General features: G+C 42.5%; 1 protein-coding gene and 1 long non-coding RNA gene across 5 annotated transcripts in view; both read right to left on the bottom strand.

Annotated features, from left to right (window-relative positions):
• LOC147755558 (uncharacterized) overlaps nucleotides 1–293 on the bottom strand; it is a 52579-nt gene extending 52286 nt beyond the window's left edge. For all 3 annotated transcript variants that reach the window (XR_015328553.1, XR_015328556.1, XR_015328552.1), the window contains exon 1: nucleotides 8–293. This is a non-coding gene — a long non-coding RNA (uncharacterized LOC147755558). The remainder of the gene's footprint in view (nucleotides 1–7) is intronic.
• The window catches only part of LOC111251532 (nucleolysin TIAR-like), a 249310-nt gene that overhangs the window by 73880 nt on the left and 162396 nt on the right, over nucleotides 1–13034 (bottom strand). The window lies entirely within an intron of this gene.

The following is a 13034-nucleotide window of genomic DNA, read 5'->3' as shown; positions in this document are numbered from 1 at the left end:
TGCTCACCTCATGGCTTTACTTTATTCACGTAGCGTGCTAGCTGGCCAAGCGAACGATCGTTCGCTCGCTCGTTTGCTTACTTGCTAGCTCAATTTTCCCTCCCAGGTCCGTGCGGCTTCGGTCTTTTGCTGCAGCACCACACATACACACACACCCTTTCTCTATCTTCCTTCCCCCTCGTCCTCATACCTCTCGCCGCTGCCGATTTGCCCACTGCCTGCCGAGTGTGGTATGACAAATGGTCGGCCCACCCGGTCGCTCTGGGCACGAAGTGAGGCTTTAGCTGCTATTCTGCGGCTCGAGCAAGTCGTTTCCGTTTAGTTAGCGCACGCCCCTATATATGGCCATGCGGCGACGGCTGCGCCACAGCGCTGCCGACGGTCCTGTGTAGTGGTACTGCTGCTTCTGCTGCTACTTGAGACGCTATGGGACGACGCGTCACATGTGAGTGAGCTATTTGTAGGGGCCAGATGTAGGGATCGTTTAGGGTAACTTTTAGGGTGTCTCACATTAGTCCACAACTTCTTTTAGGGGTCCAGAAAACGTGCCGCTGGTTTTGTGGAGAAGGGCGGTAGGACGACGCCGTCTTTTCGGGGTTCCGTACCAGCTAACCAGTGAAAAGTTAACGCTGGAGATGAGCAGAGGCCTGTTTCATGTAAACCCTTATTACCAAAGTGGATTTACACCCAGGCCTCCGCGAACGCTAGGAAACGCACAGCAAGTACCTCATCTCCGGCTACGGCTGGACAACTGGCACCTTGCTTACGGCAAAGAGCTGCTTCTTATACTTTTCGCTCTGTTAAGTGTATGTAGTAGGTGGACATGCGTGGCGAAGCGCGTCTGCTTGTCGAGGATATGCATCTCAAGATGAAGAAGATGACACTCACCTGGCTGCATAAAAAACGCTGGTTTTTCCGGCGCCTCGCATGTGTACTGTCCTATTCTTCCGACGCTCAAACTAATACAATCTGCCTGTCTCCACAGCATAAACGGTTGCAGTATAAGGTATTATGTAGGTATACACCGTGGTGGTATATATGTCTGCCATCGAGCAAAGCGGCAAATAACGACGCTGACGGGAAAATAAAGCGCGGTCAAAAGAGTCCTGCTGAAACGCATAAAGTTGCTGTTTGCTGCCCTCGCTACCCTTCTTCGTTTAACTACGTTACAGTTGTGGTTATCGTAGACGACGTGGAGGAAAAAATGAAGTAGACGAGGATCATGGTTTACTATCACCGCCAAAAGGGTCACAGGAAATATGCTACGAACAATTTAACAGCGGGAATCTATGCCGAAGGTGAATGACATAGAACAGAGAAATAACTAAAAGTTCAAAGTATTTGTATTCATTAGTTTGCCGACAGCCTAACAACTAGAATAACTGGTCCGCATCAAACAGCGAATCGAATTGGGCCTCAATCTTACGCTCATTCGTTCGTATACACAGTACCATCTTGCCATCTCTAAACCAAAAAGACTACAAACTACGTTTGTAGTTGGCAACGATAGATAATAGGAGTTTTCCTCTAGACGCGGCGTACAGCACGCTCACTAGCGCCCATAAACCTCAAAACCACCACTGAGAAAGGTTAGAGACAACAACATTAACAAGAAAACAATAAGATTCTACCAGAAGGTCCAGCTTCGGCGCTTACAGTATGTAATATGTAAAACTGCTGGTTTGCTGTACTCGGCAACCTGACATACTGAAGTTAGTTATGGGACAATGTACTAACGACGGCATTGCACACAAAATGTGTGAAAGATACCCATACAGCATGAACAAGATTGCAAGGTCATCAGATGAGCTATCGCGGGTGGCCGACTACCTCCGTCTAGCCGTTCCCGTCACTTACTATAGTTGTGGACTTCTTTATTTTTCGTCTAAAATTTCAATGGATATATTTATATTGCTATTAGAATTTTAAAAGGGCGGTGGCGCTGCTGAAAACGCTGGGAGCGGTGCGCTCTAAAGCGGTAAAAGTGACAACAGGAAAATGGCGGGTTATAGGAGAGAAAGGGCAGGCGGAGCTGATGGAAACGATCTAGCAACGCAGAGGGAACGTGTGGAGAACGATCCGCAGCGAGTTCACCCATATTTGAATCAGGTTTGGCGGCGCGAAAGACTACGAAGCCCTTCGAACCCGCAGCACCTTCCTTGTATCGTCCTGCCATAGACTATTATTCTACAGGCACCACAAACGCAACCACCGGCACAGCTCATGTTCGACGCACCTTCTCCTTCAGCCGAGGTCCTTTTTCTTGGCCTTCGTTCTTATTTGCGGGCTCAGCGCCACCCCTATTACTGCTATGAAGCCTTCGACGTGTAAGGGGTAAAGAACGGCCGGCGACAGGCAAGACCAGTCATCAGCAAGCCGATCAAACAAATCTCAAACGATAAGGGGCGAAGCAACGAACCAATTCAACAGCAGCCTTCAATAGCAGCAAGAGATACAGCTTGGTTGTATAAGAACGCTGATTAATAATAGCCCCAAAGATGGAAAACACTCCGAAGGTGCTCAATACTAATTTGTGACAGGCAGACAGCCACGAACGCTGACTACCCTCTGATCCTGCTCTCACTGATCCTGACCCACTGACAACAAGAAGGACTGCGTCGCTCCTTATTTTAGATTCACCTGGACCCCGTTTAGCATGGGTCGTGCCATAGCTGCTCGTTTGCCTAGCTACAGTATGTCGCAGAGTGTATAACGAATATAAAAAATCATGCTTCTTTGCTAAAGTATCGTTCGGCCGACCGATGGCAAATTGCCCAGTTTAGTTGTTTTTTTCATTTCCACCAAATCGTATAAGTACTGTTAGCATTGTTACCAAATAACTAATAACACATCTGTAGACAGAATGAGCGATGACTAAGTAAGCACAATAAGCTGCACGATAAAACACTTTCAAAGAAAGAGGCATTTATATAGATATCTATATCAGCGGGTTATTTTTGACAATATATATATATATATATATCATCTTTGTAAGCCTTCAGGCCAAGATAGGTGTTTTTAATCTATTGTTCACAGTGATTTCGACGGTAACACGATCATTTCGAACTTGCCGCGCTAAGCCTTTAACACTGGGGCTTAATTTTAGAAAAACGTATACATACAGATGAGTATTTTACATACGTATGGCTTCCCTAATGACGAAAATACTTTGACAGTTCGATAGTAATCAAGCGTCGATTCTGTTGACCTAAACATCTTAGTCACGGTGTAACTGCGCACCATGTTCATGTCCGATGAAATTAACCCGACCTAAAACCGTCGATTTGACACTGATTTAAACTGCTATACAAACTGATCGATAGACTACTCTTCTTCGTTATCTCATATCAAGACTAATGAACTGTAAAATACCATAAGCATACCTACACTATTGGTTTCTATTTTTCGATACCGGCACCTATTGCTAGTATAGCCATACATAACAAAACAATGGATTCGTTGTCGTGCTTGGTAGTTCAGGCTGCCGTTCCACCGAGACACGCATTTGCATATATTCCGAGGTTATAGACAGATATTTATGCAGTAAATTACGGTACACGTAAGAAGCACACAAATGATCCTAATGCAATAATATTGCGCCATATCTTAGAGTACTTACAAAAACTTTCAAAAAAAAAAAGCAAGCAAGATAGGTCGATATCAAGATCACGAAAAATTACGTGGTCAATGGCTCGCCAGGCGATAACACAACTACCAAAAAAAAATACTCTGAAGGAAGCTCAATCGTACTGACTGTACGATTGAGCTTCCTTCAGAGTATTGAACTGACTGTAGGAGACAGCAGCAGGAGAGAAGTGTCGCTCAAAGATATCCGGCAGAACTCGTAAGCATTTAGACCGGCACAATATGAACTAGAACACAAGAAGTAAACAAAATGCTAGCGATAATGTATAATAGGTTTGCCTGAACGATACTAGAGGACCTACTTGATAGGAGTCTCCAATATCAATCGTAACTTACAAATTCATCAATAGCATCTTAGCTAGAAAGTATCAAACTCGATGCAGCGGACATTTATAATTCACCGAACTACCGCATGTCCGCTGTCCAAGATAGCGATGACGATAGAGATATAAATGAAGATACTAGATCAGAAAGGAATGGTGAGAATATGGCAATACATATGTGCTGACTGAAGTTAACAATGAAGGCGGTTAGTAACAGGACAAGTCTTATGTGTGCCCTCCTTGATCGTAACATGTGACTAAAGTGTATGATCGAGTCGAAAGAGACAAACTCTAGGTAAAGGTAAATTAATGCAGCTTGAATTCAGCATGGATCGTATTGGGTGCTTGTACGTCGCGACAAACAGTAACTTTAAATTCAAGAGCACCGGACCGTCCAGTATCGCTGATTATGTTGCCGCTGTGTAGAGATAGTAGTCTGTGAGAAGATCAGGAAAGGCTTTAACTCATTGAAACTAACTCGAATAGAAGACCTTAACAAAATTACCATCATCAAACAGCTTGGCTTTGGTCGCAAGATTTCCAAGTCCTACTGGGTGTTTCGACGCAAATGTGGCACAACTTCAACTAACATTTAGTCAGTTCGAACAGATATTAATGATCTTCTCAAGGAAAAGTTGTGTCTTGGATAATTCTTTTGAACCTTGTTAATTACGCTAGCAGAAGATAATCTCATACAAATGTTAGGGGAACACGGTGGGCTACAAACACATCTAACTACATGAACTGGACCCATCGATGCCCAGTTGCTATGGGGGTGCAGCGGGTTTGAAATACTAAGAGCCGACTGAAAGGCCATAGCGGCCTCCAACCAAAACCATACTGATCATGACGAATATGCTTGGCAGTAAATCGACATAGTGCAAAAGAACCATAGAACTTGAAAATCTATAACAAATATCAATGGACATGCGTTTAGAAGCTGCTATTGAACCGGCGTAGCTATTGCAGGGTCGTTGGACCACAAAAATCAAAAATGGCTACCGATGATCAACAACACGCAGAAACGAGACCCTAACATATAGCACTAACGTATAGCCGACGACGAGGATAACAACAAACAGGGTTGACCACTGACGCGTGGCGGGATGCCACGCGCCAGACGTTACCGTCGACACTTTGAATTGTCTGCGAGTACACTACGTATAAGCGCAGAACGATGGAATAGAGAAAGAGACAATAAAATGTATGGTGCTAGAACGCCATACTGGTTACCTGAATCGACAAACTACCAGAGTAACAGTGAAGATAGAGCGCACCGCCATTCGATACTCGAAAATGGCACTGGGGACCAGTAAGTCTGACAGCCGGAACATACCCTTAGTTAATGGCTCCATTGAATAATGCATTGCACGACCGCCACACAGAGGAGCCCTGCCGTGACGGGCTGCTGGTACGTCAGGATATTTACTATGATATTATACCGATACCGGTCTGTGAAATATATGTCTAAAGTCTGTCTAAAATGGAATACTTCTAGATGATCTTGCTTTTAGAAGGCCATGCCGTCGTTAAAAAACACTTCAAAGTTTCCTTATCGGCAACGACTACCATCTATAAACAGGTTCAGCTGTTGCATAGATTCGGGCTTAGTAAAATGTGCGATACAATTAAAAAGCAACCATTATGAAAATTCTGTGCCTGAAGGTACCAGACTCAACGTTACAACGACAAAGTCACGTTCATATTTATTCCCTGGTACTCGTAATGGTTCGTGGTTCCTCGAACATTATCCTCAGACCGGTGAAGTGACTGAATCGTTGTGGCCACTGTAGAAATACTAGCCAATTGTATTCTGCCTTAAATTGCGTTCTTTTGAGCATCTTCAAAAGAACAAAGTATCTCTAAATCTCCCTGCAGGTCCAAATCGCTAGATTCGCATTAATAACATAATCAAATGCCATTTGCACTCTCTTTTTTAGTACGATATATGAAAAGCCATGGTAGCAACAATTGTGCTGACTTAGCTCAGCAATCCTTTGATAACTTTGCCCTCCCGCAATAGCAAAATACCTATGTAAGGATGACTTCGCAGCGTCCTTTCGCCGCGCCTCTAGTCAAAACAATCTAATCATAGATGACTTCTCTTTCGGAAGACTGAACTTTTACAGGGGACATAATCTAATCCCTTGTCCTTTATGGCGCCCATTAAAGCCCCAAAGGACTGACCTTTAGATATCAGAAGACCCACTTCAAAATAATAAAACGATGAATTATTTCGTTCGAAGACCTGGCAACCCTTTTTATGCAGGAAGATGCAGATACGAACGAGAAATGCGCAAATAACTTCAGAAATAAACGCAAAATTAAAAACAAATCGCATCACAACGCGGTTACACATAGTCAGTAACGTGTACGTAAACGGGGGGTATTCCTAAGAGAGACGCTAACATTATTTATCGAGTTATCATCTTCTAAGGAATTGTTTAAATTAGCCGAATTAAACTATTACTACTTTAACATTACCAAATGTCGTCTAGACGCTGTTTCCTCACTTGGTTGAGCAGAGCATGCAGCTTGAGGCTATTGAGATTTTTCTAAACATATTTCATGTGCGGCTTTTTTCGTCGTTCCTTCTAGAAATATCGCTGTTTTCAAGACAGTCTTTTGCAGGTATGACCTTCACATCAAAGTTACGCTTGGATGCAACGTAACGCAGACACGACTGCCCATGCATATGATTGTAAAATTGTCAAACATGACATGTCAGCAAGGCGTTTCGTAATGGCTATGACTCATAACCTAATCCCTAACCTATGCATGCCAGTGCCTAACGTCGTCAGCCATGGGGCGACTACATCAAATGCGGGCAAGTGGCGCGGGGCGTCGTTCGGAAGTTCTCTAAGCTTACATAGAATTTTTCGATTGACGCCTAAAACATTTCCCAGCCGAAGTAGCATAGCCGTACAGCATAACCATGAAGGTATGCCACAGAAATACACCGTAGTACTTTTTATTGAGCGCGCCTATTCTATTCTATTACTGGGCAAGATGACAATAGAGACACGAGCATAAATTACCGCCTAATCCTACCTACTTCGCAGTTCCAGCATATGTTAGAGGTCTCATTTGCCAAACAACAATAAACACAGCCTGATTATTAGAAATCACCTCTTCTATATTCAAAATGATGTTTAGCCGCGTTCTCTTGGCACACTCCGTACGTGTTGTGCCTGGGTCGACGGTGTTGAGTATCTTGAAGTCGGCCTCTGGACGTGCTTATTGAGCGCACAGAGAACAAACCTGACAACTTATTGATGAAAATAACATCTAACGTATTATATTTTAAGTATTCTTCGAACCATATCCCATTTATACATCCTTCAAATAAATGTCAAATGCATTTTAATGAGAGTCTTGAGAAACGCGTACCACGTGTTAACAAACGAATCTACTTTTATAAATCAAACTGTACACTTCTTTGTACTGTAATGAAACTGTCCATATATATATATATATACTCTTTTCGCTCTGATATATATATATATATATATATATATATATATATATATATATATATCAGAGTTAAAGGCGCAAAGTTAAATTCAATTGCTCTGCATCGTAGTACGGCAGACGATAGTTACATGAGCAATACGAAGGAACAAAGCTTACAATTGTTCGTCCGACACTGTCAAGAAAGCGAACGCATTTAGATACGAAGAGTTTGAATCCGCCTGCACGGTCAGTCCAGCGTTTGCTTGACAATTCCTTTATCTTCCTTTCGTGGTCCGTCTTCCTCGCTGCCAAGAATGACCGTTTGAGTATGGCACAGCTACTGAGAGGAAGGAAGGGAGGCCTGACGACCCCATGGGACCGGCCACTCCCTATGAGACCGGTTGCACGTACGTTGGTGCTGGCCTTGTGTCTGAAGAAAGCAGGATTCATTCAAAGTCACGGGTCAGCGACTGGACAACTAACAACTCAACCATTCGTATCCGGCGAAAATTCCGCAACTCGAAAAAAAAACAACGAACATTCTTACATTACGCGCAGTGTCATGAAAGCCATCTGGGATAGCACCGAAGGTGCATGTTTTTCTCACACAGAATGGTGTGTAGAAAAAGAATAATTTTCAAATGAATCTATAGTTAGTTATATAAATCATATTAAAACGGAACCCTCCTAGCCGTACGAGTTGACGCCGCGCAGACCTTGCAACAGGTCGTCTTCGAGTCTTCAGAACGAGAGGTGCAGAGCGGCGGGCCTTCTAAGCGATGAAATTCTATTTCAGCGTCAGGCAACGACAAACTTGTACATCGCTTGCCAGATGACATTTCACATTTATAGACACAGTCGAGGTAGCATGCAACATAATAACGAGATTATGAAGTACGGACGAAGATGACCTTACGAATCGGCAGACCATAAGTTGAGAATGAGAGGGACGACCTCCTTAATGACCGACTGTGTCGTCGCTTATGTTAGACGGCACGACAAGGCGCATGGTCCTGAACAAAAGCAGGGAAATATGCCTTATCGTGAAAACGCGCGTAGTTTTGCGCTGGGAGAGCTACCTTATGTTACTTTGTCTTCAACTTCAGAAAAAATAAAATCGCTGCAATCCACAGCTTGTGTGGCGTAATCAAATTGGGCATATTTGTCATTATATCACATTTTAATCTAAGAATTATAAAAATACCAGGCAAAAAAATAACTAAAAACATGACCTTAGCGAGACAAAAGGGGGTCGTCGGCTTTTCTGGAAGACGTAATGACAGTTTGTCCGATACTGTATAGTAAACCGGATGGTCAAGCCCCAAAACGTTTGTTTAAGAGAAGGCTCACTTTTTTGGGAAATAGTTACATTTGCCAGAGCCGTAAAACATTCCATCAGACTTAATAATAATGAAAATACCGCTCTTGCGTTGCAGAATGCAAAAAGGTTTATCCAACAAGGATAAATGTGTGTCTCAGTGTGTCTTACGACATAAAATTCGCTTTCCTCGTATAGGCCTATTTGCTGACAGAGCGTAGCTAGCCTTCACGGAATCTGATGCTGAAACACCACGATGTTTCAGCGTCAGTTTGCGGTTTGTATAAAATGGGTGATAGTTCACAAGCCTAGTTATGCTTTGTGTATTTTCTCTTAAGCAACAATGTGAAAATATGTTTCGTTTATAAAGTCGAGCAAACAGTTCAGACGAACTTCTATAGGATCTTTGATTTTCCATCATCGTTACTGACTATGACGAAAGTCATTAGCACAGATATTATAATGTGTAAGCGAATAACCCTTCCCTTTATTGTAAATATGGGATGGCCACTTTTAGTAGATTCTTCTACTTTCAATACGAGTATAGTTATCAATTATTGTATATATAATTTACGCCTATGTTGGGACAACGTTTAACGGGCTGCTTGTCGTACTGGGCAAGCAGTCGTCTGCTATTCCTAGTGCTATAAAGCTCAAGTTCTTTCTGGACGTTGGGCAAAACAACGACTTATCATGGCAAAAAACACCGCATTGCTTTGACAATTCGAATGAAGATCAGCTATTATCCGATCTTTTTGCGCTGGGCGAACCATAACTAGGCTTGAAAACCTTTTTATACCCGAAATCCACGGTTTTCATACAGCTTTTGAAAAATTCGAGACAGACTTTCATGAGGCAAACCGGAAGATCTTCCATCGGATTTAGATGAAAAGAAATCATAAATTTATCGAAATGGCTCAACTAGACATTTTTTATACTCCCGGCCTTTCGATACAAAGACTACCGGCCTGTTTGGGAAGCAAAATATCTATTGTCAATTAGGTTTTACTCATATAAGCCAGAAGCGTTTTGCATTTTTTAAATTTTATGCCCACTTCAAGTAGCCTTCACATTTTATAAATTTTTGTCTGCTATCAACAGTCGAAAGTTGATTCCGCTAGGATTTGTTGAGCGGCATTTCGACGAGTTTACACCTACAGATATTTTTTAACCCATGGTTACCATTGAATGAATATACTGAAAATCACTAGTGAGTGCTTTAGAACCCGAATTGAAACTGTAACCGCAACAAATAATGGTTATATTGAATAAACATGACTATCAAGAATGATAACTTTAGCATGTTTATTTCGTTGAATTTCTTCTTGATTTTTTTTATATACAAGACCTAATCGAGATTCCATACTTGTTGTATGTATATATATATATATATATATTCGTTCAGAAAGTGAGAAAAAGTCGTTTGAATTTCCGCGCCACTGGACAATCGTCTATGCTCCACATCGGCTTTGGCAAACCGAATCAAAGCTTGCTAGACACAAGTAAAATTTCACAAGAATCAGATACCATCCCGAATTAGCTGGTGAGGTTGAATTAGTCTACGTCTTAAGCACTTTTCTTAAATGGAACAATCAGTGGGCGTTAGTAAAAAATTAAATTCCTGTCACTTCTACGGATGATACAGAATGCCTACAGAATCAGGCACTGAGTAAAACTCAAGTGAACAGTTGGTTCGAAGATCTCAAATACGGACGAGGGTCCATCATTGTAAAGGCCTATGACGAAGGTCACACAAAAAGCAAAGAAGATAAAACAGTCATACTTGGCAACCGCCGAATTACCATAAAAAGAAGCTAGCAGAAGAAACGAAGATTTTGATTGACTCATTACAGGCCATTTTGACTCACCTTTTAGGCGTCATAAGGCTTACGACAAAACTCAAGCCGAATGTTTAGCAGTGAACACTCATGAAGATATATGTCAGAAAAGTACTTCGGCATTTATAGAAGAGCCACCTTACTTGATCACGTCATTACAAGCAAGCAGGCGTGGATGTACTGCAACGATGAAGAGAGCGAGACGTAATCTTCCACGTATCGGTTCAAAAACGAACCGAAAGAGGTTCACGATCTAAGTCCTAGACACTAGTGCTCTCCATGGTGTTCTCTGGTCATCAGGAATTTCTCATCATGCGTTCATGTCTTCCGACTCTTCGGTCACTACCAGCAAAACTGTCTAAAAATATTACGCCAGTTTGTTAAATGCAAAAAAAGCCAGAGATGTGATATAACAGGTCCTGGGTCCTGCATCACAGCAACTAACCTATCGAAACTTCACCCTTCGTACAGTTGTTTTTGCTAGAGAACGGCGTATATGTCGCCGCGAGCCCCCTAAAACACGATAAAAAAAATCTGAGAAGTTTTCTGACGCGATAGAAGAAACGATTCCTAAGATCGAATTTGACAAGCGTTGTGAGGGCTGGAGAAAACGGGAGCATAAACGTGTTACATGCGGCGGAGAATGACCTCGACGGGGAAACTTGAATTGGGGCAATTAAACAAACACTTACCTATATATACCAAGTAGCCCATTCCTTTTTGAAGAAAGCTTATATATGTATATAGTAATTATTGAAACAGCTTGCAGGTATATTAAATCAGCGTTCAGAAATAGGTTTACACGGTATTACCTTCCCAGTCTTCCATCACAATGGTCGGTCAAAAACTAGGCCATCTCTTTCTGTCTAAAACATGTTGAGTAATACCTACACTTTTACGCATATGTTTAGTTGAACAAAAACGCGTGTACAAAACAGTGCTAGCCATTAAAGTACAAAGTTATCAAAAAATCGCAGTAGTATATTATTAATTCCGGAGTTATGACGCAGCTTACCTAATAAATTTTTAACATGCCAACATTTGCTCAAATGTTGATGCATTCTCTTTGCGATACGAATATGGAAAAAAGCAATTTCAGGTTAAACTAAAATTAAAAGTGTTTGGTACCATCACCGTCGACAGACCTCGCTAGAAGGACTAACTATCTTTACCGCTACGGCTTAGCCCTGCATCCAACTTAGCACTAATGCTTTTGCTTGGATATGTTGCATGTGTCTCAAGCTCCATCTGCACGGTGGCATTTTGTCTAAGCGTACCGTGTCGCAGTGTTTTGAAAGAGGCCGCATTTGCCCTCCCGACGCAAAACGTCGAACCCTAAGTGCAGAGACTAAAACACTGTGGTGACATTGACCAGTATGCGACGAATGAGGTTCACTGCTAGCTGGCGGTCTTCCACCTGGCTATTGGCTGCTTAGCATTGCAAGAACTACTCCAAAAGTGAAATTTAAAACGAAGACCAGACAAGATTTCGCTGTTAATCAGACGAGAAGACTGTTGGTGCGGGATGGCGAATTCGGCTGGGTCTCTCGTCCTGGAACGATAGCTTACTACTTTGTGGAAGGCGCGAAAAGACCTTAGGAGGTTTTGGTCAGGAAAACAGACGTAGAAAAGCAGGAACAGAATGATACGAGCGTAGTGAAAGATGTGGAAAGGAGGACGCGTAGATGTGTTCTGTTCGCGCTCGGTCGGTGCGTTACCGTTACTGCAGCTGCCGGAACTGCAGCCGTTTCTGCATTGTTATGATGCTGCTAGTAAGAGAGGACACAGGCACGACGGCACGCTTCTAAGCATAATACTATAGGCTGTCTCTGTCTCGGAGATCTGAAGGATATGTAACGGCGTCAGAGCAATGTCGAGAAAAAGAGGAAAGAGTTCAATAGGCGTGATTCGTAGAATATCAAAAACAGTAGTTAAATTGTGCCAGCCCGTCTAGTACACTTACCTCGACTCCTCGTTTTACCATCGACTATATGATACTACCCGCATGCACCTCCCCCGTGCTCCCAACTTCTCTATCAAGGCACAAGGGACGACTATAGAGGACGACATCGTACAAACACGTGACTTGATGCGTAATACCTGTGTGCTTGCACCCAGTACAGCTACGGCACGTGTAGACGAGCATAAATGATGTATTTGTGAGTATCTTTGAACCCGTTTAGGAATAAAAGCTGAATAATGGAAACTAGACACACACGTTCGTTCAGCTCAATAACTAGAAAATGACGACAGACATCCACTGTTAGATTGCGGTTTATCTCTTTAACTACTATCATAACGTTATTATTGTTGTCATCTTGATCGCCTTTCGAAAATAAGAAAAATTGGATTCTGTCTGGCTGCTGACTTCCAGCGAGGTAATCGCGGCGTAGCGCTGCATCAACAAATCCACTGTTCCGCAATGGAGCACTATGTAGTTCGTCGGTTTGCGAGTTT

The sequence above is a fragment of the Varroa destructor genome, unplaced genomic scaffold (genome assembly GCF_002443255.2).
Source record: "Varroa destructor unplaced genomic scaffold, Vdes_3.0 BEIS01000005.1, whole genome shotgun sequence".
Taxonomy (NCBI): domain Eukaryota; kingdom Metazoa; phylum Arthropoda; class Arachnida; order Mesostigmata; family Varroidae; genus Varroa; species Varroa destructor.
Note: the sequence above shows the minus strand (reverse complement) of the source record. Positions and strands in the feature narration are given on the sequence as shown.